Source organism: Pithys albifrons, chromosome 4 (genome assembly GCF_047495875.1).
Source record: "Pithys albifrons albifrons isolate INPA30051 chromosome 4, PitAlb_v1, whole genome shotgun sequence".
NCBI classification, from domain to species: Eukaryota; Metazoa; Chordata; class Aves; order Passeriformes; family Thamnophilidae; genus Pithys; species Pithys albifrons.
The window spans coordinates 81,659,475-81,673,232 of NC_092461.1; the positions used below are offsets into that span (position 1 = coordinate 81,659,475).

Genomic DNA, 13,758 nt, shown 5'->3' on the forward strand with positions numbered 1-13,758 from the left:
CCCGTTCCCAAGGCTGCAACCAAGGCTAGAACATCAGTCTACTTCGGAAATTTTTAATGCGTTTATACGGCATCTGGCTTACTGGTGCAGGCAGGGCACCCCCTCAAAAATCTTGTCTGAACACCTGGAAGTTATCTGGTGCCGGAGCTCCAGGCCTGCCCCTGTCGGGAGGGAGCGGCGGGACAGGGACTGTGCCCGATCCGGGGTGGAGGCAGCGCTCACCAGACACACCAGCACAGCGGTATCGGCACCCCGCGGCCTCTCGCCAAGTCTAGCGGACCCCCGGGCCCTCTGGCCCCGCGTCACACGCACCTGAGCCGGTGGGCCCCTCCAGACAGCCTCCCATTCCCGGCCAGCGCCCGGCTCCTCACCGGGAGGGGTGTGGTGGGATGAGATATGCGCACGCGCACTGCGCCGCTCGGGTAAAACTCACTGCGCCATCGCCGCCGGAAAATCCCCTCCCCGGGAGGAGGCGGCAGGGGCAGCACGGGGCACGTCGCTGGTTCTAGGTCGGCTCCCGTCCCGCGGTGGGAGTAGGACCGAAAAGCTCGTCCGCCACTTCGCCCCAGGACCGGCCACCGCGGGGGCCGCCGCCGCCATTTCCAGAAGGTTCCAGCGGTCGCAGCCCAACTGAACGCGCGGCACCCGCCCCCGCGCGTGCGCAGTGCTCGCGCCGCCGCCCTCCTTGCCCAGCCAGCCTCGCCCGTCCCCGGCGCTCCGCGAGCCCGTTATTCCCGCCGCCCCTCGCGCCCGTGTCCCTGGGGATGGGGCAGGAGCAGGAGCGGCGGCGCGAGCCCCCCCACCACGAGCGCGGACCCGTTGGCGGCGGCGCCACTCGCGCACGTCCCGTGCCGTGCGCGAGGGCCACGTGGGCGGCGCGCGGCCAATGAGCGCGCGTCTGGGGGGGGGGGGGGGGGGGCGGGGGGAGAGCGGAGCGGCGCGCGGGGTGTGAGGGAAGGAGGGAGGGAGAGAGACAGGGAAGGAGGGAGACTGGGAGGGAAGGCGGGCGGGGTGTTTGCAAGCCCCCGGCAGCCCCAGCGCCCGCAGCCGCGGCTGAGCCCCAGCCTCCGGGCACTGCCAGCAGCACCCGCTCCCTGCCCAGTCCCCGCGGCCGCGCCGTCCACGGCGAGAGCAGGAGCAGGAGGACGCGTCCCGCTGCCGTGCTCCCGGGACAAGGTAAGGACCGAGCGCACCTTCCCGGCGCGGCGGGGACCCCCGGCCCCACCCGGTGCCCGCGGGGTGCCGCCCCCTGGTCCCCGAGCGGTGGCAGCGCCCGCCCGTGCCCGCCTCGGGGCTGTCGCCGCCGCGTCCCCCCGGCAGCGGCAGTGCCGAGCCCACCCGGCCCCGTCCGGCCGCCGCTGACAGCCCGCTGGCAGCGCCGCGGCGGGAGCCATGGCCGCCGCTGTCACCGCCCGGCCCGCCAGCCCGGCCCCGGCCCCGGCCCTGGCCCCTGCCCCGCCGCCCGGCGCGGGGTTCCAGCGGCAGGCGGGGCCGGGAATGTGCGGGGGAAGGCTGGGAGGCGGCGGCGGCGCACGGTGACCGAGGCGCGGGTGCCGAGCGCGGCATGGCAGCGTACACACACCCATAACACACATAACACACACGGGCACACGCACAGAGCACACACGCCCCGCCTCCGGGTCGGGAATTTCGGCTGCTCCCTGCAGCCTCGGGAGTTGCTCCGCCGATGTCGGCACCGCCGAGGCTGCTCGGCCCGAGAACGCCTTCTCTGCCTTCCTGCCTTGCCTGCCTTCCCTGCCAGCGCCAGGCAGCCGCGCCGATGTGCATCGAGCGCAGCTACTCGCGCGGCACAGGTGACAGCAGGCAACAAAGGAAGGGCAAGGAATGAGAGAATGCCAGGCTCAGTTGTGCAGTTCTTCATTCTAGTGCCAGCCTGAGGTGCCATTGGTAATACTCAGTCTTTTTTTTGTGTGTGTGTATTTGTCTTTTCCCAAAGGACTATGTACCTGATAAGAAATGAAAAGGTCTTTTTTCTTTTTTTTTTTTTTTTTTTTACTTTAAGCTCCCAAATAAAATTAATAGTTTGCAGAATCGCAGAATTAGTTAGGTTAGAAAAGACCACTGAGAGATCATTGAGTCCAACCTGTGACCTAACACCATCATGTCAGCTAGACCATGGCATGAAGTGCCATATCCAGCCCTTCCTTAAACACCACCACCTCCATGGGCAGCCTATTCCAATATCAGTCTTACTTAATATCAGTTTTATCAGCTGGAGGTCTTGTGGAAATTGCCTGGACGCAGTCACTGTGTTCCATGCCTTCTGTGGGGCCATGTGATGTGGAGGAAAGTCTGAACTCTATACCTCTGAATTGCAAGGTAATTCATGGGATGAAGTAAGTCTTTAATGGAGAAAAGTGAGTGAGATGTGATCCTTGTAAGAACAAAAAGCTATTGGACAGATGTGAAACAGTCCAAATGTACTTATGTTCCAGGAAAAAGCTGTCTAATCTTGGAATGCTAGGAAAGGGTGAGATCATCATGTCTATAAGAAATCATTAACTTATTAAAATAATTCACACGTCTATTGACATGCCGTGATTTGGTGGTAGGGGGCACTTCCTTCTCTCTAGTTTTGAAACAGCAAGAGTTTGGGTGTTTTCCAGTACGTAGTTGGTGGCAGCTTGGTTGTCCTCAGGCCTTAGTGCTGTAGCTGGGGACATGGTGAGCAACTCAGCTGCAAGACGCCAAGAATCCTGTGCTTTCTTTCCTTGCACCATAATCCTTTGCTATAGTTCAGCAGGTAAAAGATCCCAGAGTATCAGATCTTCAAAATTATCAGAGGTGTCAAGGTATTTTACCTGTTTTTATTAGTTGAGGCTTGTGAAGGTGTTGGGTATTTCTCAGTTTTCTTCATTCTTTATGGTGGAAATTCAGACTCCCAGCTGACCTTGTGACTTGATCAGCTGGGGACCTTAATCTCACCCTCTGTGAATTTAGTAGGTTTCTGTGCAAGCTTGAGAAACTGTCAGTTTGAGCAAATTCACAGAGTTTGAGGTACAGCAGAATAGTTATTCGGGAAGGTAATGGCAATGTCTCTGACTACCTATGTCTTTTTACATCCCACTTCCCATGTAATACTTTTAGTTTTTCTGTACATATCTTGAAAACTGTCAGGTAGTACCAGTGGTTTTCTCAGGACCCAGAGTTCTGTGGTGGCGTCCTTGTGGCGATGTCAGTTTTCAGTGTAGGTTATGTGAGTCCCCTCTGGTTTCTCAGCTTTTCTTTAGTAATCATTGAGTACAGGCAGTTGATCAGAGAGCGTTTGGTTCTTTCACAATGACAACAGCTCAGTCTTTCAAATATAAATATTTCTGCCTTTCCATTGCCATCTCTTTGTGCATTGTTCTCCCAGCCAAAGGCTTATTCAGAATCATTTGTGACCTCTGAATACTACAGACATTAAAGCTTAGGACAGGTGTTGTGTAAGGAAGCAAGCCCCGTGAACAAACTTAAATTCATGTTTGGTTTCTTCCAGGGGGCTTGCACAACAGGTAACTTCTTAGAGGAAAAGCCTTTTAATAAGCAGGCTGAATGAGTGCTTGTATGAAGCTTCCACGTTTGCTTGGCATTAGTTGCAGGAAGGACTGCTGTGTTACTGCTTACCTTAGGATTAAAGGCATATGCTGAAAATTGAATACCCATGTTTATAAGTTAGTGGTCATCAGTCACAGTGTCAAACAGCAGGTTCTTTGCACCCTTAGGTGTCGCTTGAATTAGCAATAAACCCCATAAGCTGCTGCAGCTTGAACTTTGCAAGGTGGAGAGTCCTGGATATCCTTTTTAATGGAAATATGGACACCTAGAAGTGACTGAGCTAGAACTTCTTCCTCAGTATTGAGCGTACAGACAGGACAACAAATTCTATTTGTTGAACTGATTTACCATGTTTAGATGATCTGAGGCTGATGAAATTGCCTGGAAGACTAGTGTAGTTTGTCCTCTTTAAAACTGGAAAAAGCTATTGATCACAAAATAAGTAATGATTAACCTGCTACCACACTGTTAATATGCACACTCAGAACAACTTCTTTTGACATTTTTGGGGTTCTCATCTAATGAAGAAATGGGCTGGGCGTGAATGTTTGGTCTTTCTTCTTTTCTGTGTTCTGTTGTAGATGGGAGTGTTAGAAATGTTGATTGGTCATTTATTCTCCAAGTCAAACTATTTTTTAACTACATCATTAGACTCTACTTAGACTCTAGTTAACAGATGGTACAAAATAAATATTAGCTCAAACTCAGTCTTGGATTTTGTGTTACTACGCTGAATGATTTTCTTAAGAGAATCACAGAAGTCAGAGCCCTGTTAACATCTCAAGTTTTTTCCTTATCAGTTCATTATTATTCCAGAGAAATCTTAGGAAGGTCTTCTATAAGCTTATGGAAACAGTTGAGGACCTCTATTGACACCTTGCTTAAAACCTAAATATTCATTTAAAGAGAGTCTTGAGGCCCTTGAGAAGAGTACAGCTTTACCTTGGCTTATTTTGGGTTGTCTCCCTGGATCTGACAAAGCATCCTTACATCTGCTGCAACTGCTTTTATCTTTAGCAAGCAACAAATGAATAAATGCTCCTCAGTTTCATGGCTTCTACTCAGAGTGCTCTAGGTAGTGCTAAAGTCACAACAGGATGGGTTTCACAATGAGTTATGTTGAGAAAAGCCATTAGCAATGTTAGAGACAGAATTACAGAGACAAAAAGTAAAAATGCAGGCTGAAGAAAACTTGATATATGTATAATTTTCTTCTCTGCTCCTGTCATGTTCTTTCTACTTGCAAGTAGCCTGGTGGAGATTGAAATAATTAATTTCTTGCCCTGTGTCTTGTATTTGTGAGGCTGGAAAACACCAGAGATAGAAAGCAATTTTTTCCCCTGTCTGAGCTTCAGGGTACATTAAATGCAACAGAAACCAAATAATACTTGCGCGTTTCCAGGAGTACTCTTGTGGTAGATCTTAGAAAGTTCCATTGCTTGATGACAATAGAAATGAGCTCACTTATGTGAAGACATTTTCTGTGATTTCTCTTCTCTTTCAAAGCCTTTTGTATCAGTCCTACTTAATATTGTCTCTGGCTACTCAAACCTTTCAGGCTCTCATAGCTTTCTTGGCTGGTTTGGGGAGATGTCTTCCCCTTGTTTGTTTCCTTCAATATTGCATGCAGCGACGAACTAACTGAGGGAAACCAACTTTCCATGGTGTTCTATGCGTTTCAGCAACCTGCTGGTCTGGGTTCTTACTACTGGTGTAATGATAAAGAGAAAATGGGGCTTACATTTAGTGATACTGTCCTTCTGGTGTGGGTGATGCTAATCCATTCCTCTTCCTACTTCACGAAGAAAGAGGTGTCTTGACAACCATATTACCTTTTCAGAATAAATTAAAAAATCCTGTCATTTGTCTTGAAAATAATGGGTTCTTTGCTTTCCAGTCCCTTTGATTCTCCAGATGACACAGTAAAACATTAATGAAGGTTAATTGCAGTACTCACTGTAGTTGTACAGCTCTAAATAGTTAAACTTGTCTACAAGCAGTATTCTGGTTGTTCTCTGTTTCCAGTCCATCTGTTCCCTTGCTGTCTCTTTCCCCCCCAAAGAAAAATTACTTCTGTAAAGGAATTGACAGATGATTTCATTGTTATTTTTGTGATATGTGGTGATGGCCAAGAGGTGGCAATAAAGACTGTTGAGTATTTTGCACATCTTCACAATTTAGCCAGGATGTAAAACCTCTGTCACCCAGTTAGGAACCCGTGAGTAAGCCAAGCCTGCCTGCTTTGCTGCACCTGCTGCTTTAGGCTCTCCTCATGAATGGCAGCACTGAGGCATACTGACTATGCTGAATCCTGCTAAAGTTGGAGGGCTGCGTGGAGGTGTTGGCAGGACGTGTGCTCTTAGCCCATGAGGGGCCTCTGTGCTTTTAAGTAATGTCCTTTCTGTCAGTGCTACAGTAGATAGGTAAGTTGTGGGTTTCCTTGGTTTTAGACTGACAAATTATCATGAGCTTATGAAGATCTAAATAGAAATTACTGAGGTTCTGGTAACAATATATAAAGTAGATATGAAGTGGCTTGTCTTGGAGACCTTTAGAAGGTTTCTAAAGGGAAAGAGGTTTCCTGTAGGAGTTTAAAATCATTTGGCAGTAGGCTCGCTCATCTTAAATTTGGTGAAGTACTGATAAAAAGGCTTCTGAGTTTTTGTTTGATAGACTCAGCATATGCAGTAGTCTTTCTTAATTGACAAGGATCTTTGTGGTTACATCTTTCAGGAGTAACCAGTAGATCAAACCTGACGTTTACACCTCGACTTCTCCATTTAGTTTAAAGGGAGTATCATATTATGCTAAACTTGTGTGCAGGTGCTTCCTTTGAACCCAAAACTCATCCTGAAACAGACTCAAGAGGAAGCACCTGCGAACATACAAGTTTTTAGAGTTGTAGATTAAAAGGGTTGACTAATGGATTTTGCAGTAAGTGTCTGTGGATCGTAAGAGCCAGAGTTTTTGGACTAGCATATTCTGTCCCTTCCCCAGAACAAATTTCTTCTTTGTAGAGTCAGGGATCTCCTTTATTTTGAGAGGTGGTTCAGAATAAAGGGAGATCCCTTCAGGCACCCTGGAAGCTTATCTATATCTGATTCTAAGAGGTGAGGTCGTTTTTTCATGGAAATGTTTATTTTGACACCTATCTATGTCCCTCAGTAGGGGTATGATGCTTGTATTCTATGCAGCCATCTTAGTGATGTGATTTAACTGGACTCTGACGTTCATACTCACAGGCCTCGCAGGTTCTTCTGGCCACCTGTGCCAGCACTAGTTGGAATAAACGCTCTCCTGCCTGTGTAGCATAAGCTGCTGGAGAATGTAGAAGACACAAACCTTTTCACATATGCTGAACGTATCAGCAGGGGGAGAGAACAGCCCGGAGACTTTGCTGCCACTGGGGCAAAGAGCATCTGCATTTCTGATTCAGGGGACAGAATCACAGACTAGTTGAAATCAGAAGGCACCTCTGAAGGTTTAGTCCGCCCCCAGCTGCTGCAGGCTCAGCTAGAGCAGATTGCTTATCGTCATGACTGGTTGAACCTGACTGGAATTGGACAAATAAAATGTTAAATTCCAATTCTAGTTAGTCTCTTGGGATTCCTTGTTGAACTTATTATTGAAGGCTTGACAAATTGTAAAACTGATAAACTTATTTTCTTTCAAATGTATAATAGAATTGTTTTCAGCTGTTTTAGATGATGTGTTTTTCCTGACAAATGTAATTTTTAATAGTCAAAGGATGCATTCTTCTTGTACTGCCTGTGTGTGGTAGTCTTGTAAAGCTGTGGTACATTCTACCAAGTTTTGCTGTACAGATTCTTAATAAATTCTTTCTTTTACTTAAGTGACTAATTAACTGGTTGTGTAAGTAAGACTTTTGTCACATTTCCTCTCTGAAAAATGCAGCTTCTGAGATCTTGTCTCTAAACAGAGAGATGAAAAACGTTTATGTCTTCTGTTTGTTGTTTGTACTGGAACTTACTTGAAAAAAGTCTCTTCCAGTGTGCACAGCTCCGAGTGAACTTGTGAGTGAGAAACTGAAAGTGAAACAGCCTTGCTTACTGTTGCTGGAGGAAAAATGCACAAAGTAGCTGAAGTATAAAGTAAGACAATTTCTTTATATTATCATTTAAATGTTAAGAACATCTGAAAAGAAACTTAATATTTTTGATCTTTCAGAATTCTTGTAAGAAGAAAAATTATTTATTCAAGCAGTTCTATCTGTAGCCTCGTCATTCTGTTTATTTCCGGTGCTTCCTTGCTTAACAGGCAGCCTGTGTAGGAACAGGAATGGCAGTATCTCTCAGGAAAAGACAAAGGGTTAATCTGAGAGTAGAGAAATGCACTTGAGAATAAGGCAATACTGACAAATGTTCCTCAGATTCCTCTTGAATTCTGGCACCAGTTGCAGGTCTTACTGACGCACAGGAAGGAATGCATGTGGAAATATTTGAAGTGGCTCAGAAGGAATGAAGCCCCTTGTCCCTCTGTGGGAGCAATTCCTGCCACAGTGAGGTGGGAGCCAGTGTCTGACTTCTGAAGGCAGGTCTGTCCCCAGCTGGGCAGAGGCAATCCTTCCCTTTGTTTCTGTCTTGTTACTAATGCCGGGAGAGAACCCTGTTCTTTACTGTTTGTTTCTTACACCTTGTCCTTCCCAGTCTGGGGTGAGGGCTGTGTGCCTGTGCTAAGAAAGGAGCTTCAACACAAGTCTCTCAGCATCAGGGAGGACTTACTGCTTTTAAATAATCCCTAACCATTTTATGATGGAAGGATCATCTGGTTTATGCATGCAAGTTTCACAAACGTTCAGCTTTGGTAATTTAAACTGTTTAATTTAAAATCAGAATAAAACGTAAATGCTTTGAATGCAGCACTTCCCTTGGTTGTTACAAGGAAATTACATGATAAAATAGTGGTGATAGAATGGTCTGCCTTTTTTGCAAGATAATACTGGTTTATTGATAAAGATTCTGCCATTCTTGTGCAATCTGGAGTACCATTGTGATATCAAATGTCCTACTGTTTTATGCTTTTCTAGAAAATTAGCATTTTTCCAGGCCTGTTGTGAAGGTTATTAATTACTTAAGACTATGGTTGTGCAAGTTTATTTGTATATGTATCCAGTCTGCATGCTTAACTATTAAGCAAGGCCAGAGCCTGTCAGAAACTTCTCTGAAATAGTGGTAATTCTGTAATCTTAAACTGGGAGGACTTTGGTGCTGAAAGTTTATCCTGAATATAAGCATCTGTACTATTGAGGTATAAATCAGAGAGTACTGACTGTAAAGACAGTTTCTTGGCCCTGTATGTTTTTTATTAAACAACTAATAGGATTTCAGACTTGTGAAACTATTTCTGTTCAAAATAAAAGTTAAGAAATCACAGTATTTGATCTTAGTTTTTTACTCCTTCAGGTACCTTCTCATTTAGTGCTTTCCTGTTTCAACAGTCTCTTTATAACAAATATTCTGCTGCAAAGCACCATCTTCCCCACTCGCCTGTTTTGAGAGTTGTGCCATCCTGTCACTTTAGGCCATGCTTATCAACATGAGATTTTTCACTCTAAGTAACATTATGTAAACAGATTAATTCCCATTGCTTTTCATTTTTTTTTTAATCGGGAGCGAATCCAGTATCCTAAGAGGGAGTTGAACAAAAGTCAACTGGGAAAAGAATTCATCTGTTCTCTACTTCTTTTGCTCCCTACCTTTTCTCAGCCCCTGACAGGATCTTTGCTGGCAGTCTCTTGGTGTCTTCTTTTGGATGGGGCTTGATGCAGATGGGTTTACCCAGGTTTAGGGTTCTTGAATCTAGCTGATTATTTGAGAGTGTCCTGTCCTTTGGCACATTTTTGAATACTTGGTCTTCAATATTTAGTGTATTGCTGTGAGATGTTAAAGTAGAAGTAGAGTCTAGCACACTAATTTCCTTTAGTTTTCCCTGTTTAATTACCGGAGGGGAAGAACATTAAAGGTCATTTATAGGTATGTGGGATCCTTTTCTTTCTTTTCCTCTGTCTTGTTCTGTTAACAACTTTCAGGTCTTACATGCCAAGCAGTATTTACTTGGTTGATGTAGCACCTGCAAGGATATTTTGACAAAATGATAATTTTTAGGAGTTTTTTTCAGTGCCTTGGAAAGACAGGAACAACAATTACTCCATATGAGTTTGGAAGTGTAATACCAACAAACTGCTTTGATTTCCCCTCCCTCCCACCTTTTTTTCATAGTCTTATTGTGTGGAGTGACATTTGCAGTGAGAGGCTCTCAGAATCTATTTGAGACGAGAAACTTCAGAGAAAGTACAAGGAAGGAAATGGGAGGAGTGTGTTGCAAGAGAAGTGAAGCGAGAGCTTCTTGTTTGTGTTTGCCTGCCCTGTGACCGTGGCACGGCTGTGTCAGGAACGCTGTCTGTCTGCCCTGTGTCTGCACTCAGCACAGCTGGGTCATGAGCCGATGGGTTCTTGGTTGGCACTCAACTTAAGTGACGAACCACGTGGATCTCTGGGATAAACTGCATTTGTGCAGCCTGGAATACTGCTCCAAGAGGAGTTCTGTGGCAGAGGCTGGAATGAGTTCTCTAATTTAGGAGGCGTTTGCAGGTGAAGAGGGTCCCATCCTGAAGATAGTAGGACAATGACCCTGAAATTCAGCAGTTTTCAGTCTGTTTTGGAATTTGTGTAAGATACAGGCTTTTTATGAGTACTGTTTTCCTCACATGTGGATATCTGCTTTGAGACTTTCACCTGTTTCCTTGGGCAGTGGTAGGAGAGGGGAGTTGCTTGCAGAAGTTCAAACTGAAGTCACCAGTAGCTGTGATTTAACCACGTATTAAGTACCATCTAATGCAAACTAATCTGAAAAATAAAGTCTTTAATGCGACAGGTACAGTGAATGGGTCAGACCCCTGACTTCATTTTTTCTGTGAACTTAAATTGCCATCTGTAAAATGAAGGAAATTAATGCATTTTCATCTTCCAGCAATATTGTGAAAATAAATTAATGTTTGTGAAGGGAGAGGGAGCATAACCCTTATTCTCTGTTTTGATTTATGGATAGTAAGTGGGTAAGGTGATGTCAGGGATAGGTCCTGCTTTTTATTCAGGATGTTTTTAAAATTTCAAAAAATTAGACATTTTCGTGCCTTTAAGAAGGTAGAAATCAAGGCAAGGTGAAATAGCAGGGAATTGTCGAGTGACAAATAGATTCTCTTTCTCTGGAAGCAAGTGAAGCCATTCACTGCAGCTGTTTGTGGTCAGTTGTTCCTCAGAACTTCAGCAGGCTGTCGGTATGCTGGTTTCATTCTGACATGGAGATTTTGGAGTTTTACTTAAACTGTGTAAGGCAAGAGATGTCTGACTCCAGTAAGAGTTTCGGTCTGTACTTGGTTGATATTGGAGTTAATTGTAGTGGCAAGAAAACTTCCAGAAAGATGTGCAGGTGTATTTCTAAAGATAAACTGTGACACGAAAAAGGAGCCATCTCTTGCTCAGATACAGCTGTTACTGAAGTGTGATCTCTTCAATTTATGAACCTGTAGTACCTTTAAAATTCAAGTCACGCCATGTAGCAATGCTCAAAGGCCTATTGGCCTGTGGTATTTTCCATAAGTGAATAGGATTTTGTAAATTAAATTTTGGGCAGGAGTTTTTTCTTCTACAGTGTGCTACTTGTAAAATGCTGCTGCATGATTTATAGGTGCTTACAGTTGGTCAGGAATAGAAAGGTTTGTACTTTCTTTTACTATATTTTCATCCTGAAGTAACAAGTTCAGCCTGGTCTATGCAAGGTACAAAAGCTGACAATGACTGACTGGATAACGGAGAGAATTAGATGACCTTTAAATGTCCCTTTACTATTCTTTAATTCTATGAACAATAAAGTTCTTGCATTGTTGGTAGCCATGTGCTTAGTTTAAAAAAAAAAAGGGAAGGAGAAAAACCTTACTAAAAGAGAATCAGAAAACTGTAGATTCAGTCATTCTCTTTAGTGGAGTGTATTTGTTACAAAGAAGTTGACAAGTCTAAGTGCCATTACAACAGAAATAAATGGAAGAGTATTGTGAAATTTGTGAAACTTGACACTTGAAACCAAGCACAGGTAAATTCGGGCTATTAAAATAGAGGTTTGTGTAGGAGCCCAAGGTCCTGTACAGGCAAGTGCAGCAAAACCCCTGCAAAGGTTTTGTTTGTTTTCTGTATAGGAAAGAGTTGTACGTTCTCTTTTTCTCTTCCTAATAGAAATTCCTAGACTATGAGATACATTCCTTATTTTGGTAGGAAGTAGTGGTGAGTTCCAGCTGAAGTATTGGAAAATCTTTCTTGCTGCCTGAGTGTTGGCTGTTTTTAGGGACTTCATCCCAGCACTGTGTGGTGTAGCCTGGCATGCAGTGAGTAGGTACTTCAGAGTATATTAAAAGCTGTTCTAGAGATCCTGAGTAGTCACTGCCCATATCTATTTCACTGTTATACTTTATTTTATAAAGGACACCTTCATAAAAGGAAGGTCAAATAAATAGTTTATTTTGCTTATTGCAGTAAGATTTGTGCAATTGGGATCTCAAGTATCTAAGCATTTCAAGTTAAAATGTAGAAACACTTTCTGATAGGACAGTGGATCTAGTAGTCCATTCCATTTATCAGTTAATATCCAAGGGGTCTCCTCAGTACACATATCCAACTTGTCTCAGGGCATATATTTCAAAACGGTGTGTTTGTTGGGCCGATGTTTTGTTTTCTTTGATTTTTAGTGTATCCTCTTACATCTAGTAGGGAGAATTGATGCAGGAGAGGTAAAGCCCTGTGTCTGAGGTTCCACAGTACGTGTAGCAAAGTGAGGAGTAGAACCTGATTTCAGCATTGCATATTCTAACCACAAAGTCATCTCAAGTATTCTGCAAATCTTAAAGGAAAATTGTAATAAAATAATTTCTCACTTCTGGACCAAGAGTGTTTTGTCATATTTTTATTGTCAAATGCTGTAAAATCTGCCAAATTGTGACTCATGTCCATGCTGGGTGCTGCATTTGCACTTAATACAGCAACAGACTGTTGCCTCAGGCACCATTAGTTTGAGGCTGCATTGGAGCTCAGTTCTTTCATCATAACCCTGACACTGGAATCTGCAAGCACTGAACCATCGCAATCATGTGAAAAGACCTTGTGAATATTTTCCAAATAAAAATGTTCTTGTCACCTTTCATCTGTAAAAGCCCCTGCATGTGTCAGTCAGTCAGTGTTCTCTCCAACACACCAAACTGGAGTGCTACCTGAAGCCAGCAGTGGTGAGTAATTTGTTTGCTGGTTACGACTGGAGAACTGAATTGTGAACACGAGACACTGTGGAATGCAGGGCAAAAAGTGCCTGGTAGATTTGTTCTGTTCATTGTGTTTTAAAGTATTACATTGTACACTACATACAGGAAATGGTGCTGATAAAAATGCAGTCTCATAGTACAGTGTACATGAACAGCCTTTATTTAATCTTTTCTTGTGCAGAATGTGTTTTCCTTTAAGCTTGTAAAGGATAATACGGTTCCAGCCTGCAGCAGGAGGCAGGCTTGGCAGTGGGGATGCACTGCAGTGTGTGTTTAGTCCATTATTGCTGCATGTGTCTAATGCATTATCAGCTTTTGGAAAAAATGCTTTACTCTCCAGATCTCATACCCACTCAGCTTTGACTTAAGTTCAAATGTTCTGTAATCTGTAATCCTCCGTGCTGGACTCAAGCAGCACCCTCAGTTGTTAAGTGACTGAGGGAGTATTTTTGGGGGGGATCCACATAACACTGTTTTCTTAGGACTCTGCACAAGAAGCATAAAACTGTGTCTGGTCAAATGAAGCCTTTAATAACTCTTTCATTGTAAAGATCAAATAAACTACTTTCAAATGATTATAGAGTAGCTTTGTTTATATAGTCCTCTGCAGTGAAGACCTTGATATAAAGACTAGTGGTTTTGTGCCAGCAGTCACTCTGAAATTTTGCTCTTTAACAACGGTATGTTGTATAATGCTCTGGTAAGATTTTTGAGACTTTTAAGACGTCGTTTCTACAAGTGTATCTGTCCGAGCAGGTAAGAAAACTGACCACAGTAGTAAGCTTGACATTCTCTGTTAAAATGGGAAGCATGTGAAATGCTTGTACACTTTTACAGGGCCATGTGAATGGCAGGACTAAAGAATTTTGATTTGT

At 44.2% G+C, this 13,758-nt stretch overlaps 1 protein-coding gene across 1 annotated transcript in view; it reads left to right on the plus strand.

Moving 5' to 3' along the window:
* Positions 1-956: 956 nt before the first annotated feature.
* The window catches only part of ANKRD12 (ankyrin repeat domain 12), a 66,351-nt gene continuing 53,549 nt past the window's right edge, over positions 957-13,758 (plus strand). The window contains exon 1 of the mRNA XM_071554816.1: positions 957-1,176. The gene's annotated coding sequence lies outside the window, so the exon portion shown is untranslated. The remainder of the gene's footprint in view (positions 1,177-13,758) is intronic.